We start from the raw sequence: 18,142 nt of genomic DNA on the forward strand, positions 1-18,142 counted from the left end.
CCTGGAACAACTTAGATATCTGTAGGTTTAAAAACCCAGAACAAAACGGAACAAATTAACTTCTACCTCACACATTATACAAACATTGGCTAAATGGATCATGGACCTAGATGTAAAATGTCAACTTTTGAACTTAGTGGTCGCCAGAGTTTTAGGAGGGAGTCAGAGAGAAATCGAGGCAGCTATAAAAGGCCAAACACAAGGGATCCTTGTGGTGATTGAAATGTTCTGTATCTTGACTGTATCAGTATCAGTGTTCTGATGGAGATATTTTGTAATCTTGCCTAACTATAGTAATTTCATTGAAGAAAACTTAGTGAACAGTATAGGGGATCTCTCTGTATTATTTCTTACAATTGTGAATTTACAATTATCTGAAAAAGTTTAATTTAAAAAGAATAAGTATGATGATGTATTAAATATACCAAATATTTTATTTTACCTTATTTTGTTTTATTTGTTTTATTTTATTTTATTTTATTTTATTTTATTTTATGTTTATTTTGAGAGAGAGAATGTGTGCATGGGGGAGGGGCAGAGAAAGAGGGAGAGAGAGAATCCCAAGCAGGCTCCATGCCATCAGGGTGGAGCCTGATGTTGAGCTTGAACTCACAAACCGTGAGATCCTGACCTGAGCTGAAATCAAGAGTTGGATGCTTAACTGACTGAGCCACTCCGGCACCCTGAAATACACCAAATATTTTAAATCCATGTATTCATACTAATACAAAACACAAATCATATTGGTCACTTTTGGAGGATGCTGGGAAAATAACTCATTATTCTGAAAACTGGTAAAATAAGCCAGACAAATATCAATCTGCATTTTCTGTTTACATTATACATCAAATACATCAAACATTTAAATAGAAAACTTTTAGGATTTTAAAGAAAATGAGCAAAAAAAGAATATCATTACATTCCCACTAGTTTGAAATCGTGAATGAAATAATGGATCAATGCAATGCTTCTGATGTCTACTCAGAGCATCAAGTGCACAGCTACGGGAAAATCCATCATGGATCAAGGTGACAACATTGGAGTCTGTTGCTCAATTTTAACATAAGAAAAAAGAGGTAAAGTCAGACATTAAGTGCCTCCGATGAAGGTACACATCACCATCAATGAAGTATTCTTGCGAAAAAAAAAATCAAACAGAATTTGTACCAAGAGCTAATTTCAGTTGCCGGTTTATGTGACATCTAAGGGATGGATGAACATGTCACAGAATTTATTCAGCAAGACCGAGGATATGGGAAGTTCCTCAGTACTAACAGCGTAGTGTCTTCAAAAATAAATTTAAGGAAGATACAGAAGGGGGAGAGAGACCTCTAGGTTGTAAAACCTTGGGAGACATCAAAGAAATGCATGAAGGCACGGTTCTTGTTTGAGCATCGACTCCTAAAAGAAAATTGTAAAGAAACAAAGAATTATGAGACGGCAGCGTCCATTTGATCACTGATTAGATGTTTGCTGCTGCTAAGGAATGATTGTTAAATGTTTCGGGTGTAAAAATGACAGTGTGGTTATGTTTTTCACAAGAGTCTAACTTTTAATGATACCTACTGAATTATTTATGGGTTAGTATTTGTTTCTCGCTAACCCAGTGGGAGCAAGGGGAAATGACTGGGTGATACAAAAAGTGAGATATGCCATGAGCTGAGGTTTTTTTGATGAGTTCTCACCATTTTTGTGTTTGGAAGTTCTTCATAATAAAATATGAAAAGATGTCCAGGAGCCTTTACTTCTCACCTCCTCTGCTGCTAACCGCCTGGTCCAGTGTATCACCATTTCTAACATGAAGCATTACGGTATAATCCTAACTGATCTCCTGGCTTCCACTGTTGATTTCCTTCCATCTCTTTCTGGAGCCGTGGTGATCTTCTTAACCCCCAAGCCAAATCCTGCAGGGGAGGTATACACAGAGTTCTGCCAGTGCCTCCTCCTAGGTTGATATTACTACCCTGCCATCCAAGCAGGATGCCTGTGGCCTCCTTGTTCACACCAGACACAGCTTCAAAATCTCTGTCGTTTTAGCATTTTTGAGAGTATTCATAGGCGGTGGTTTATCCCCCCACACAGTGTCCCCATGGGTTTGTTGTACCCCTGCTTTATGTTTCTCCTTGCTCACATGCCCTCCTGTCCATGATGTGATGCTTGGCCTTTTGCAATCGGAGCTTGCTAGAAAACTCCCTGTGACACTGCATGTCTTTCCTTAGCACCATTTCCTCCTTCATTGGAATTGTTCATAATGTGTAGTATCGTATTTTTACTTTTCAGAAATTCCCCATCTAATGTTAGCCATGCACCTTCTTGGAATCTCCTACTGTGGGAGACCCTTTATCATTTCTTCGAACTCTGGGACATTTCAAACTCGAGGAAAACAATTTAGTATTCTCTGAATATCCGCTGTATGCCAGGCACTTATATATAATTTCATTTCATTCAAACAATAGTGCTAGTAGTGAACACATCCATCTATATCTTCTTTAGAAATAAGGAAAATGAAATTCAGAGAATTTCAGTAAATGTTTGAAGGTCACGTGCAGATCAGTTGGTAGAATCAGATTGCAAATCTTAGCTCTGAAATGCAAACCATGAAGTGCTACTTGGAAAATGTATTTCTTTTCTATTAAAAAAGTTGAGATCGTATAGCCACTCTTTTGCTGGATCTTCCATATAATCAGGCAGGTCTTCTCATTAGACAATCCAGAATAGTGATTCCCCTGTTTTCCCCATCCCTACTATCTCCGTGTTTCTTTTGAGAGAAGAAGCTGGTTATCAAAGCAACATGATGGAGACATGATGGAGTCTTTAAAAGACATCTGCTTCTAACATATTTGGGCTTCTGGGAGCTCTTAGGTAGTTGGAATTCCCCCTTAACCCTTTATGTCTATGTGATACTGTGTGTTAAGAAGGAATTAGACATACCTTGGCTGGGGTCGGAGAGTGGTATAGACTTCTCTTGCGCTATTGAATCTGTTCTCCCTCATTTAAAATTTTCTTTTTTTAATGTTTTTATTCATTTTTGAGAGAGACAGAGCATGAGCGGGGGAGGAGAGAGAGAGGGAGACACAGAATCCAAAGCAGGCTCTGAGCTGTCAGCACAGAGCCCGATGGGGGGCTTGAACTCACGAACCGTGAGATCATGACCTGAGCCGAACTCGGACGCTTCCCCGGCTGAGCCACCCAAGCGCCCCTGTTCTCCATCATTTTAAAGTAGAACGTAAGCCCTTTGCACAAAACATCCATCTGTTTCATGACTATCTACTCTGTGGCATACCTCTTAGGTGCCTGTTCTCACCACTTGTTGGATGAGAGCAGAATTCCCAGTTAATTTCAACTTTAAAACAGCTATCTTAAGTGTGACATCTTTACATTTGTGTAAAGACTGTGAGGTTCAGGGGCGCCTGGATGGCTCAGTCGGTGAAGCGTCCGACTTCGGCTGGGGTCACGATCTCACGGTCCGTGGGTTTGAGTCCCGCGTCCGGCTCTGTGCTGATGGCTCAGAGCCTGGAGCCTGCTTCAGATTCTGCGTCTCCCTCTCTCTCTGCCCCTCTCTTGCTCGTACTCTCTCTGTCTCTCTCTGTCTCAGAAACAAATGAACATTAAAAATTTAAAAAAGAGACTGTGAGGTTCAGAAAATCTGCATTCAGTGAAAGTAGCTAAGGTTTACTTAGCACGTGTTAGGCATGACAGTCAGAACAGTAAGTACATTTCATCAATTATTTTATTTGACTCACACCACAACCAAAAAGAAACGATGATTTAAGACAAAGAGCTGGAGGAGGGTTGGAGGGGCTGGGTAATGTTCCCAGTGTTGCAAAGTTCATGAGGACTAAAGCTAAGATTCAGATCCCTGTGGTCGGTGCCGGAAGCCAAGCTCTTAACCACCACTCTACTCTGCACTTCCCAGCTGTCATTACTAGTCTGAGCCCTGAGGATGTCACTGAACTGTCTTGATACCCTAATGTGGAGATAAGAGCAATTGTCTCACCAGCAGTGAACATGGAAACTCTCAGCACACTGACATCCTTTATAAGCGTAATGGATTACCATTGCACGAAGCTGGCAGTGCTCACAATACCAACATTCATTTGAGATACTATTGGGGCCACTATTATTTGTGGCCTTTCATATCGCACTTAATTGTTATATAAACCGTATGGAGAAGATATTATTATTCTTACAATTTTGGAAGACAAGAAAGAAACAGATGAAAAGAATATATATAACGTAACATAACAAACATAACATAATGGACGTAACATAAATATAAAACCATGTGCAAAAATACGTATCTTTTCTGAATGTCGTATTTCTGACCATAAACCTTTAGAGAATCCTTAGTGGAAGGAAGTAGGGTTGGCTCATCATTCTTGCTTAGATGATGCCGTAAGCTCATTATTTCATTTTATTCTAAGAGGGTCACAGCCGCGGGTGAGAGAGGGAGAGTGGCAGGTGCCTCTTCCCCTACCCAACTGCCGTTCCACAAAGCTCTGTGTGACCATATGCAATTGTCTCTCAAAACGTCAGACACATGCACTGTCACCTCTCCAGGAAGGTTTTCAGCCATTATCAGAGTTTGCTTTTGGTGACAGGACATAATGGACTTGGGGTTTCATTAGGGGGTGGAGTGCTCTGAAAAATGTGTGGACTTCTGTTTGAGCAAGAGGGATCCCAGACAAAAGGTAGGATTTACTCAATGAAACAGATTAGAAGACTTCCAGAATCCAGGTTTTGTCTGGATTTTTTATTTTCCCCCTATGTCCTGAGGAAATGCCCCTAGGGCATTAAAGGGTCTGGGAGGATTAGCAGGAAGGGGTGGGCTGGGGCCACAGGCTAGCTCATGGAAGCAGGGATCTAGACATCCGTAGAGGCTTTCTGATCTCCCTGAGAAAGGGGTCTGCTCAGGGTCAGTAGCTTGGGATGATGAAGAGAAAAGTAACTTCTAACTTCCCAAAGTGCACATGGCCCCAGAGGGATTTCCAGTTTTCTGGTGAGAACTTGTAACACCTCGTCAAATCCTTTTGAAGGTAAGGCAAGTGACAAGGTAGGAGAACTTGGGCGTGCGTCCCATGGAAGTCAGGTGCACGGGGACGGCATAGTTGGAAGGTAAATGCATGTGTATTTACAGAAAGTGAACGTTTTTCATGGTGAGGAAAGCACACAAACAACACCTCCTTTTAGAGTCCGGCAATGTGTTTCCCCTGCTCTTGGATTTTTTTCGCCTCATAGCTCATAGTGTTTCATTCAAAGCGTTCGGTCATTCAATACACTTCCACGTGAACCCTTGTCTGAGTCCCTCCTCCAGGTTAGGGGCTCCCCTTCCTTGCTTGCTATACTTTGCAACAAGTCTTGATTATACTTCTCTTCACCATTGGTGGTTTACCCGCCTACCTGCCTCCTAGGACTGTGAAACCCTGAACAACATAGAAGGCTTCTTTCATTGTATATTTCAAGCACCTCGCCGTTCCTGGAGCTCCTGGAGCCTGGCAGGTGTGACATTCAATGGGGTTGAGTGAATATTCAGTTTCAAAGCCCTTTAGGCACCAACATCTTGGAAATCTTAGGTAAGATGGCTTTCATACTTTGTTCCTAAATTTAGCAGAGGTATCAACAGCCCCTCACAGGGGCAGGTCCCTAGGATTCGCCTCCCTCTTGAAGTTGTAAATCATGTGGCTGCCTACATGTCTTCTCCCTTGCCCACTGCCTCTCTGTCTGCTTCGTTGCTGCAGAATGGGAGTGGAAGCTCAGGCTTCTGCAGGGCCCTGGTGACACCAGAGGAGAGGGAGAAGCAGAGGGTTCGCAGCTAGCTCTGCTTGTTCCTTTTCGCTGTTCCGCCATCTTGTTCCCTTTCATTGATGCTGGTGGGGTGGAGGCTCAGGTCTCCACTGGGTTCTGCTGGTACCATGAAGGCAGCTTGCCTGCCACCACCTCATTTGTTTACTTGAATCCAGGTGATGGTAGAGGCCCAGCTCCACAGGAGGCCACACTGGTGCCTTGGGTGGGACGTGGGATGTTGGGCCCTCATGGAACTGCTCGCCGATGTCTGGGGTTGGGGGTCCAGCTAGTCTCCACTGGCCTCCCCTGGGGGTGGGGGTGGAAGCCCCGTTCCCCTGTGCTCTGTTGAGGGATTGCAGGTTTTCTGGAGGAGTTTGACATGAGCAGAGAAATCATTGACAGAACAGTTTTGTGTTGTTTTTTTTCTGGCTCTTTGACTCAGGGAAACCGGCTTTTCTTGAACCTTTTTGGCCGGTGCCTGTTGGAGGTGCCAAGTGGGAGGCCTCTGCAGTGTCTGGCCTGGGATGTAGGAAAGGCAGCAAAGAAACCCAGAAACTTACCACCACGTTGCTTCTCGAGTCTCAAGGTCCCTAGGCAGTCTGCCTTCTTCTGTGTGCTGTCAGACTCTTCTTATGAGCATTTGGGGTGTTAGGCTTCCATAGCTGTAAGGTGAAGGACTGGGAGAAGGACGACCTAGTGTTGGCCAGAACTACATCCTGTTGGCCGTCCCAATGGTCCATAGATGGATATAATGACTTGACATCATGGCTCAGCCTTTCAAACTACCTGAGGCAGTATGAGCAAACACCATCAAATCAATCCAGCTATGGTTCCAGTTCCATTGGGTGTTTGGCCTTAATGGTCTACGAGACGGGGTTCCCTTGAGGATAAGCCAGTGTCTTGCTCACCTCTGGATTTCCCACATCTGGCACTGTACTTGGAAGATCCACACCAATGGTTTTGAGTGAATACAAAGGCTCCATTGGCCAAACTGGAGAAGGCTTACGTATCACATGTTTCCTTGATGTGCTTTTCCAATCTAGAATCTAGATGCCTTGGACCTTGTTTGCTCCCCAGTGGATTTGCTATGTGGAGGTGAGCAGGGTCTTCAGCTCTCCTGCAGGTGACCAAAGACCCTGAAGCCCGCACACCTTCCGGGTGGCTCCAGGCTGCGGCATTAACTCCTTCCCCACCACACAGTCCCCAGATGTGGGGTTAACTCAGCAGGGTGAGGCAGTCTGTCCCAGCCTGCCCAGTCCCTGCCCATGTGAGGGCAGTGGGAGATACCTCATACGTCAGTGGTTGTATGGGGGCCTGGGTGGCGGTTTTCTGGCAGGGAGGTTCCTGGAATGGTTTTGCAGTTGGCAGTGGGCACCATTAAGGAGGTGCCTCACTGGCACGGAAGGGGCAGAGAAGGAGAGACTGAAAGGCAGAGAGAGAGAGAGAGACAGAGACAGAGACAGAGACTGCAGAGAGAACACGGCATCAGGACAGAGGGACAGAGCAAGGAGGAAGGAGGAAAGAGATAGAGGATGTGTGTTTCTGTTTTACCTTCTCTGCAATTGGCTTTCTCGGCTGCCCTGGACCGCTTTTTCCCTCAGACTGCAAAATGTTTGAGTACCTACGAATAAAACATCAAGACCTAACATGTAATCAGATGTAGGAAATATTGATGGAATGCCAGAAGCATTTTGGATGCTGCCGTGAGCAGAGAGGAGCCGGATTAGGGCAGACACGGTCAGGACGCAGCAAGGCACAGCTCCGTGCAGCTAACGCACCTGGGGGCGGTGAAGCGCTATCCACTTGTATCAGTAAAATGATTATTGATATCAACCACGCGAGATTAGAAGGGACAGTGAAGTCAGAGAAGACCTGGTTTCAGCCGGTAATGAGACAATAGGCAGATTGAATAAAAACAAATTGTCTCAGAATTAGTAAGAATTAACAAACCTAATTATGTTTGACTCTGTGATTCTTGGGACTCAGGGCTGTCACTCAAAGCTGAGTGCTTTTCTCTCCAGGAGCCAAGAACCTTGCTTCATCCCTCCTGCCTGCTGTGTGCGCCCTGAGCCTGGCTCTGGGAAGAGGCACACGCGTCCCCTTCTGGTACTTTCTTCTCCTCCTTCCACTGCTCCCTGCAAACTCACATCCAGGCCACTACTCCTTACTATTCTTCGCACAATTCTCGAACTGCAGGAAACAGCACATGACTACACGGTGTCTGAGATCGCTTCCTAAATATTTTATGTGTGGTGCAAACCGTTCAAGGGCGGATGCCAGTTTGAAGGGGTTTTGTGTGCCTGGCAGCACCGGGCTCAGAGCTGGGCACACTGTGTACCGGGCGGACGACGGCCGAGGGGCTGACGCAGCCCCCGGCAAAGGGCTTGCTCTGCGTCTGTCCCCATGCTCACGTCTCCATTTTCCGTCCTGCGGTATCTCTGCGCTGTGTGCCTTTTACGGGGCCAGATGGGCGTGCGTTTCCAGAAGGAGGGTGGCAGGAAATTAAAACCTGTCACCACTGACTGCAACCTGTGGCGTGTCCCGGGTAAACGTGGGTGCTGTTGCTCACGGTTACGGAGCAAGAGAGGTGAGGACAGCCACCAGGCGTCAGGGTGCCTCTCTGTGACTTTCTGGCGGAGTAAAAGGGCAGGGACAACCCAGCAGCTGGCCACACGCCGGTGATTCCCCCAGAGGAGACACCCTGGTTTTGACAAGCAAGGGTCTTTCTGGTTACTATGAGGCTTATTTCATTATTAAAGCCAATAGCGAGCGGTAGTATAAATGCTTATAATTCTTTGTAGGACAGGCAGTTGTTACAGACTGAATGTTTGTGTCCCCCTAAATTTCGTACGTTGAAATCTTCTCTTCCAATGTTATGGAATTAGGACGTGGGGCTTTGGTGGGGGGGACTAGGAGCAGATGAGGTCATGGAGGCGGAGCCCTCGGGGGTGAGATTAGTGTCCTTGTAACAACGGAGGGAGAGCTTACTTCCTGTCTCTGCTCTCTACCCATCACGTCCCGTGAGGACACAAACAGAAAGTGTCGGTCTGCGACCCACCAGACCCTGATCATGCTGGCGTCCTGATCTCTGACTCCCCAGCCTCCAGCACCGTGGGAAGTAAGTTCCTGTCGTCTAGAGGCACCCCAGCGTAGGGTGCTTTGTTATAGCAGCCTGAACAAAGACAGCAGGCTTTACTGAGCACTTGTTCTCAAGGAACTGGGGTCATCATCATTCTATATTCATTGTCTTTGCTCTTGCTGGTCAGAAATCTAGGAGTTCTTATTCTCACTTTATGGAAGACAAAATAAAGCTCAGAAAACGTTAGCAACTTGTCCCGTGACTCAGAAGGCAGGGACACGGCCATCGACAAATCCAAAATCATGCCCTTTAGTGCCCCTATCCTTGGGAGCAGGGGAGACATAGGTGAAAATGGCAAAAGTCGAGAAAGCTGAGTTGACAGGAGGGGAATGTTCCCTGGGGAGGCTTATTCAGAGGAGAGCTGTACCTTCTGGGGATTCAGGAAACCAGTTTAATGCTTATGACAACATGCAGCTAATAATGACCACACTTCTAGCACATGCCAAGGTTTAAAAAAGTTATTACTAAACTTATATTGTCCAGGTAAACAGAACCTACAGTTTTGTGAAGAGATGTCCTCATTTTCCATATCACCGTCGGAGAAGACCAGGCTCGGTGAGATTGTGCCCTGTGACCTAGACCGGGCTGCTGGGAATTGCAAAGCCAGACCCGGCCTCTGCACCCAGTTCTCATCCCTGGGCATCCCGTTAAGCCAGCTCTGCAGATCTCGATGCTCATCCTCTTCCAGGGCCCTGCCTCCCGCACGAATTGAAATTCCTAAGGATGACAGCTCTGGCTTTAGCTCAGCCTCCTCGTGTCCCCATCTCCAGCTTCATTTCCTTAGCTCTGCCTTTCATTTCCTCCAGTGGCAGTGACTGAGAAGCAACCTCTGTGTCCTTTTGCTTCCTTCTCCCTAATTTGCCTCAGGATTACACTGCCACTTGTGTCTTGTCTCTGGAATCGTTCCTGCTCTCACCTGTCAGTGGGCCCCTCGTTGAGGACATAGGCAGCCTCCCAGGGAGATGACAGCCCATCTTATTGGAGAAATACCACCTGCCTTGTGGCTGGATCAAGGGCGGTGCATTTTACCCAAACTGGTCATTTCTGGAATAAACCAATGGGCTGACATTAGAATTAGATGATTCTTGAATTCTCTGAGCCTGGGACATGTGTATCAGGATTCTAAGCACCTCCTACTTAGCTAAAGCCATCTTGGGGCTGCCCAGACCAAACCTGGCAAGTGGGGTAGAGTCATGTGATACACAGACTCAGGGCAGAGTCGTAGTGTCGTTCAAGTGTTTGTTGAATGCCTGATCTGTACTTGGCTTTGGGCTAAGTTCTCATTGGTTGAATGACTGGGGATAAGTAGAGTTTCTGAGACAGTAATAGGAATCGTGATTTGTTTCCTGACTCTCTCGATGGAAAGGTAGAAAATCGGAAGATTGTACAGTATCTTATAAGAAAATAGCAGAACATCCCACAGAGTAATTCATCTTCCCAGTAACATGATTTCCACACTGACCACCAAAATAAAGTCCTCTTTAAAAGAGCAGGATTGATCTTTTGGGAAGGGCTGAAACACACACACACACACACACACACACACACACACACACACTCACACACATACATATACACACAGGCATACTTCTTGCTCCACACATGTGAATGGGGTAGAGCACACGTGTCTATGTATGCACACACACACGTGCAAGTGCACACAGGCACACACATGCAGGCAGGCACACATATGTGTATATAGACATGCACACATATTGCCACTTGTGCACACACACCTTACATATAGGCATACACACTCATGCCCACATTGGAACACCTGCAACTCCAAAGAGCTGTTTTGTCTGTCTGCACCAGTAGAAGAATCTGGAAGATGAAGAATTGGGACCGACCCCAGTTATATGCTGGGCACCTGATAATTATTTGTTGAACGAACGAGTGGAACCCAGAAGGTGATCAGTGGAAGGAACATCCATTGATAAGTAAATGTGCCCGTGTTGGGAACACAGGAGATGTCAGCCCCTCTTCCAGGCAGGTCAATTGCAGTGGTCCTGATATATTTTTTCCATTTCAATTTTGTCATGATGGAAAATTGGCAACTGTAACGAATACATCCTCCGTGGACATTTCAGAATTCTCATGGCTGACTTGATCTACTTTGGAGAATTCTAACATATTTTCCCCCCCTCTATGAGCTTCAGTAAGCACATGCCATTCTGATCTCCCCATAATGTTACAATAATGAGAAGTTTCCAGAACAAGAACCAGGTAACTAGAAATTGGTTAATGTGAGTAGAAATAGCAACGAAACAAGACAAATGAGCAGGTGCACAGAAAACAGACACACAAACACACATAAACCTTTCCTAGCAGGGAGTGGGTTTGGAGAGACACTGCTCATATTCATTGTACTTACATTCATAGTCCTTACTATGCTTTCTAGATGCTAACCCTTTACGCCTCATAACATCCCTGCCCGTCAATATTATAGAAGAAGAGAGAGACTCAGAGAGGATGATAGCTTTCTCTAATCACACAACTAGTTAAGTGTCATAGCAGGAATTGAAACCTATGTCCTGTTCTTTTCTGTCACTGGGACTTTCAGGCAGTGGATATTACTTGGTTAGCTTATCCATAATTCATTTGGATATTTCCGGGGCAGCATTTCCAGCTTTGTGGCACCACATGTATCTTTTAGCAGCAGGGAGATGTGTGTACTCATTTACCATCTCTTAAGATCTCTAACTTCTGGGCCCCTGGGTGGCTCAGTTGAGTGTCTGATTTCGGCTCAGGTCATGATCTCACAGTTCATGAGTTCGAGCTCTGCATCAGGCTCTCTGCTGTCAGCACAAACCTGCTTCAGATCCTCTGTCCTCCTCTCTCTCTGCCTCTCTTTCTTTCTCTCTCTCTCTCTCTCAAAAATAAACAAACATTAAAAAAGTTATCTCTAACTTCTGGAAGGTAAGGACTTGGTCTGAGGAACCCCTATATTCTTCCTTTGTTCCATGGCTGGGAACCTGGTGCAGGTCCTGACAGGAGTGTCCAATAACCATTTTGAATAAAAGAAGAAATCACACAGTTGATGGGTAGAATGTGAGTGCAGTTTCCTTAAATTGGGTTGAAACAGTGAATTATTCTCATAGGAATTGCATATTCTAATAAAAATCTTAGAACATAGAACAGTAAGGTTAAAACAAATTTAAAAAAAAGCGGGGTTGCCTGGGTGGCTCAGTCGGTTAAGCGTCCAACTTCGGCTCAGGTCATGATCTTCCGGTTCATGAGTTTGAGCCCTGCATTGGGCTCCATGCTGACAGCTCGGAGCCTGGAGCCTGTTTAGGGTTCTGTGTCTCCTCCTCTGTCTGCTCCTCCCCGGCTCGTGCTCCATCTCTCGAAAAATAAATAAACATTAAAACAAATTTAAAAAAATTTAACATTTATTTATTATTGAGAGACAGAGAGGGACAGAGCATGAGCAGGGGAGGGGCCCAGAGACAGGGAGACACAGAATCCGAAGCAGGCTCCAGGCTCTGAGCTGTCAGCACAGAGCCCGACGCGGGGCTCAAACTCATGAACGGTGAGATCGTGACCTGAGCCAAAGTCGGACGCTTAACTGACTGAGCCACCCAGGCACCCCTAAAACAAATTTTAAAAAGGACATAGAACAGTAAGGTGCTTGGCTGAAGGTGGGCACCAGGGAAAGCCAGAATTTGGCTTGGAAATGGGATTAGAATGACATGGATTGGGCTTTGGGTAGGAAAGTGATTCTACATAAAAGTGTCAATTAGGTATTATGCCCCATCTCCTCGCTGGAGAATACTGGGCACTTTCAGAATCCTCTTGCCTCCAAATGGTAACATGTGCCTTCTTGCTGCCTGTTGCTTGGGGACTCCAAGGACAAATGGCATATTAGGCTCTGTCAGTCTTCTAAGAAGGGCTGAGGAAACCTCTGGACAAGTGCTAAGTACTAAGTGATGTATGGAAGAAACCCAAATAATTAGGCAATGTTTTTATCTATATATAATTCATGAAGGAATGACACTAAATACAAAATCATATTATAGTCAGATTTCAAGGAACCCTGCTGGATTCTCCAAATTTGTGATACTTGAGGCTTTTCTTGTCCTGGGTATGGCTTTGAATAAATTAATCATAGCTAGCGATTGGAATTTTTCGTCTCTATTTTTACAGAGAGATTTTTCTTACCGCAGTTGCCTTAACAGGATTTTATCTGTACAATAAACTGAAAGGATAAAAAAAATGTTACAAGCAAAATTAAATTAATGTCTGGCATCTGGTGCCACTAGCCTGTGTGCAGAACGTCACGCGTTCTGTAAGCCCTACGATGACGGGAGGTCTCATGATCTACATTTTACAGGTGAGAACACTGCAGCCGGGAGGAAGGGGCGACCTTAACTTGAGTCAGAAAGCTAGAGAAGGAAGGAGCTGGAAAGAAAACCCAGGAATGTCCAAATCTAAACACTCTCTCTGCCGCCCTTGGGATGGTGTTAATCAGTAAGCATCTCTCGCAGGTGGTGAGCTTGAAGTTCTCTGCCTCCTTCCCTTCTTCAAGCAGTCAGTTCATGGCTTATTGGGAGCTGGGGAGGAAATGTCATCCTGTTCTAAGACCATCTCAAAGGTCTGGAAAAATGCACAGATCTGCTGCAGTCAGCCCCCATCCTTCAGAAACTCATCAGCCTTCCTGCATGGGAGTCCCTACAGAGTGGCCCCCAGGGCTTGGGATACTCAGGGAGACGAGGAGACAGGTGAGCGGTGGGAGAGGCCAAAGGAGACTTTGATAGGTGACACTTCTACAGATCTGAAAAAAGGAGGAGGATTCACAATCATCCAGGGTGGAAAGGCAGCCGGGTGGAGGGAATAACTTTTCCCCGGGAACGGAAATGAAAGAGAATTATGGAACCATGGCAGCTTGAGGGAGCAGGTGCAGGGGGGTGGGGCCCAGGTAAGACAGGTGGAGGTGACGGATAAGGGAGACTCCGAGGGGACAGGGAGACAGAGGCCAGAGAACGGCATCCTTGTATCCCATGAACGAGAAACAGCCTGACTTCCTCCTGTGGGGGTGCAGGGGGCAGACTCAACGTGGCTCTTGCCCTCAGACACGCCATCAACTGGGTGCAGATTAATATTGCCAAATAGCCTTTCTTTTTAAAGCTTCCTTGCTCTGGCGTGCTAACTTAAAGGGAGGCTAATATCAAGGAAGAGCAGATTGATTCAGGAGCCGTGTGCCCATCTGCCTGAGCCAGGAAAGCAAGGCTTCTCTCCTCCCGAAGCCGCGTGCTGGCGGTCCTGACAGCCCCTCTGTCACCACGATGGCACGCGGGGCTCGAGGAGTGAGCAATGAGAGGGACCCGCACCGGAGACAGAAACACACATACACCCGGGGAAGGTAAATGATGGTACACAGGACATTTATCTCTGAGGTTGTTCCCCCGGCAAAACCAATTACTGGCCTTTTCCTTGCGAACGTGCACCGGGTGTCAACCGGGTGGGGGCTGGAGTGCAAAGGTGCTGTGATGCATCTTGGTGATATGCACGAGTCCCCTGAGTTGCAAGACGAAGTGGGTTTGTGGGCTCCTGCAGGTGGGGGGTGGGGGTCGCGAGGTGTGTTTCAGAGGGGCCCTAGGGAGCGGGATGTGGGAGCGGATGTTCATCTCAGAGGGGATGAATGTAGGAAATGCAGGCAGAAGTTGGAGGTGGGCTGGGAGAGGAGGAAGAACTGATGGCAGGAAGGAGGCGCCTGCTAGAGGGCAAATTCTCTGTCCTTAGCACGGCAGGAGGTCTTTCTGCTGAGCTCCTAAGCCTCAGTGAGGGAGTGGGGGCGGGAGGGGGGCATCACCACAGTAAACTGGGCTGCAGAGCCTGATGTCCCAGGGACAGCCAGACCCCCTTCCAGCTCTGCCAGGCAAATGATACATCATGGCCTCTTATGCCAGGCTTCGGTGTCACAAAGGACCATCTCTTAGCTGTGCTGCCAGGAGGGAGACTGAGATGGTCATGGAAGCAGGGCTGATAACTGTGGCTTTATGTTGCTTCGTTGTCATTAAAAATTTTCCATCCACCGGCCTGGCCAGAGTTGCAGGAATCTGGTACATCGCCCTCCATTCACCAACCCCCCGCTCCCGCCCCTTCCCCGCATCCCTCAGGTTCCCCTGTGCAGGCATCTCCTCCCTTCCCTTCAGGACAGCTGTGATTGATGATGCGGTTTCTGTGCTTCCCAAAGTGTCAGCCAAAGGAGCAGGAGGATCTGAAAGCCCAGCCAGAAGAGCTCCATTGCAAAGCCATGTGCCTGTGGCGTTGTGTCTGCCCAGAGGGGCTGCTTTTTCCTCATATGTTCACGGAGGCCCCCTAGGCAGGTGCTGGCTTTGCATCTTGCCTCACTTCTCCGATGCTCACCGGGGCGAGCAAAATGAACAGAGCTGAGCGGGGTGGGCAGCTGTAGTGGGCAGAGGAGAGTGGTGGGCAGGAGAGGAAAGACAGTTAGGAGAGCACGTGGCCCCTGTCCCCGAGCCACACTCACAACCCTGACCCTGTGGCCAGGGGACCCGGTCACAGCTCCTGTGGCACCATCAAGGCTCTTTGCTTACACACTGCCATTCTCCCCTTGATTCAAATGGACTCATTCTCTCCTACAATCAAGGGGATGTACTGAATTCACATTCCTTTTTAAGAGCAAATATAATTAGCAGATCCACAAAAATGTGTTATAACTGACAAAGGTCTCAGAGACTCTGTCTCCTGAGAGGTTGCAAACCAGTAGCTGGCAAGCATAATTATTTGACACTCAGAATATTTATTTCTTATTTATTTATTTCCATAAGACAGTTTCCCTAAACAAGGCCTGCTTCCCGCAGGGTTCCACGGACCCCTCCCAACCCCAGGCCCATTCGCTTTGACCATTTGCATAAACACTCTGGTTTCTGGAAAGCATCTGAATGTGTGATTGTTTTTGTTCACTTCCTTCACTACACAGATGGAGAAATGGGGCTCTGAGAAGGTAGGTGTTACACCAAGTCTACGTAGGCAGTCATTGGAGAGGGTCAGTCTTGGAACTCGCCTCTTGACTTTTTCTCTTCACTTAGAGATGCTTTCTAAGTCTTGAAATGACCACACTGCTTTTAGTCGAGTTTGATCTGGACCTTAACTACCTCTGTGGTCTCACTTGACCCTGTCAGACTGCCTTCTTTCCCTTGCAAAGGGGAAATAACACAGAGAACACACATGCAGCCCCTTTCTTTCCTGTCTCCTGAAGGTCTGGAGTGATGCACAATTACAATGAGTTGTGAGCGATAGGAAGGCTGCCTCCTTCATTTTGAATGCGTCTCTTCCTAGCCTCGGCCAAATCCCTCCCTGCTCTGCTCTCCCTTGTCTGGCACTGCTCAGCTTCCCCTCTTCTGGAAGATTTTTCTAGTTTCCAATCTTGCTCAGCCTATAGTCTGTTGAGCAGCTGATATTTCTTCCTAGCTTATCCAGTTCCCAGAAGGGGGATTCTTGCACCGTTCCCAACCTCTTAGCCACCTTTCTTCCTATGGCCAACCTGTAGCTCTCTTCCCCTGCATGTCTAGTTTGCTTCATCTTTTTTCCCAGAACTTTCTGGATCATACATTTTTAAGAGCAGAAATGTGCTTCAAATATTGTCCCTCATAATTTTCCATTTATGAGGGTTTTGAACCTTCTACTCCACGTGACCTGTAGCGAAACAGGCAGAAGGAGACTATTCTTCTAGGTTTGATGGTTCTCTATGATTTGGGAATTTACCCTGCTTCACTAATTGATTGCCAAAGGGTTCATAGTATTACTACCACATGGCCTTCTGAAGGAACTCCCAAACAAATAACATCCATCATCCATCCATCCATCCATCCATCCATCCAGTAAATGCTATACTACAAGAATAGTGAACAAATCAGCCCCAGTCTCTACCTACATGCATTTTAGATCTTGGTGGAGGGAGACAGATAATAAGGAAACAAACTAAGAAGATAGTTTTTAAGTGCATTACATGCTATGGAGAGCTATAAAACCAGGGGATGTGATAGAAAGTGATGGCTTTGGGGAGCCTTCTTTAGATGGAATGGTCAAGAGAGGCCTCACTAAGGAGGGGGATTTTGAGCTGAAATGTACAAAGGAACCATGTGAAACTTTGAGGCAGAGTGTTTCCTGCTCTGAAGTATGGAACCACATATGCAAAAGCCCTGGGGCTGAAATAAGTTTGGCAATGTAGGGGAAGGGGAGGAAGGGTGGTGTGGTGAGGCACAATTATAAGGCTGGAGAATGGTAAGGGTTGAGGTCAGGGAGTGAGAGAAAGCCTAGAACATGCACACCTGGTAAAGGATATGGATTTTTTCTTTAAATGTAATGAGAGGCCATTAAATGGTTTTAGACAGGGGAGTGATTTGATCTAATTAATTTTTAAATGTATAACTAGGATGGAAAATGGATACCAGGGATATTTGCCCTCTTCCCCTTGCTGGCTTTGACCAAGCAGGTTGTCATGATGAGGGGGACCACATGGTAAGGAACGGATGGCCACTTCTACCCAACAGAAAACTAGAAACTGAGGCCCTTGGTCCAACAGCCCCCCCCCCCCCAAAACAAGCTTGCCCTTCACCATGTAAATAAGCCTGGACACAGATCCTTCCCCAGTCAAGCCTGTAGATGAGACACAAACCCTGGCAAACAGCTTGACTGTAGTCTTATGAGACACCCAAAGCAGAGGACCCAACTATTTTTGTGCCCAGACTCCAGACCCACAGGAACTAGCAGATAACAAATGTGTGTGGTGAAGTTTGTGGGGCTAAATTTGTGACAATTTGTTATGTACCAGCATAGAAGTAATAAATGCTTATTTGTTTAATTAACTCTGGATGTCAGAAGCCAGGCTAAATGGGCACTTGATCCAAAGCAAAAACAGGGTCTGAGATATTGGGAGGGTCACGCTCTCAGGATGAATCCCCGTGGATTCTTTTAGTGGTCATAGTGTTATAATTAGCCTCTGTGGACACAATTCACAGTCAGAATTTGTCAGTAGTACACAAGAATCTAGGCAGAGGTTATGGTTTACTTAAGGTTGGTGCTCATGAATTCTTGTTACTGTGTTCATTATGTCACTGATTCCTTTGAAGGACCTGCCTCCAAGAATAAAGCATTGTTAAAACTAAAAGCATAAACTGCTAAATCTACTACTGATATTGAAAAAATTCAAAGTTTTTGAGGGCTCCAAAAACTATTTCTCTAATGGCAGAA

This window comes from Prionailurus bengalensis, chromosome B3, assembly GCF_016509475.1.
Source record: "Prionailurus bengalensis isolate Pbe53 chromosome B3, Fcat_Pben_1.1_paternal_pri, whole genome shotgun sequence".
NCBI lineage: Eukaryota > Metazoa > Chordata > Mammalia > Carnivora > Felidae > Prionailurus > Prionailurus bengalensis.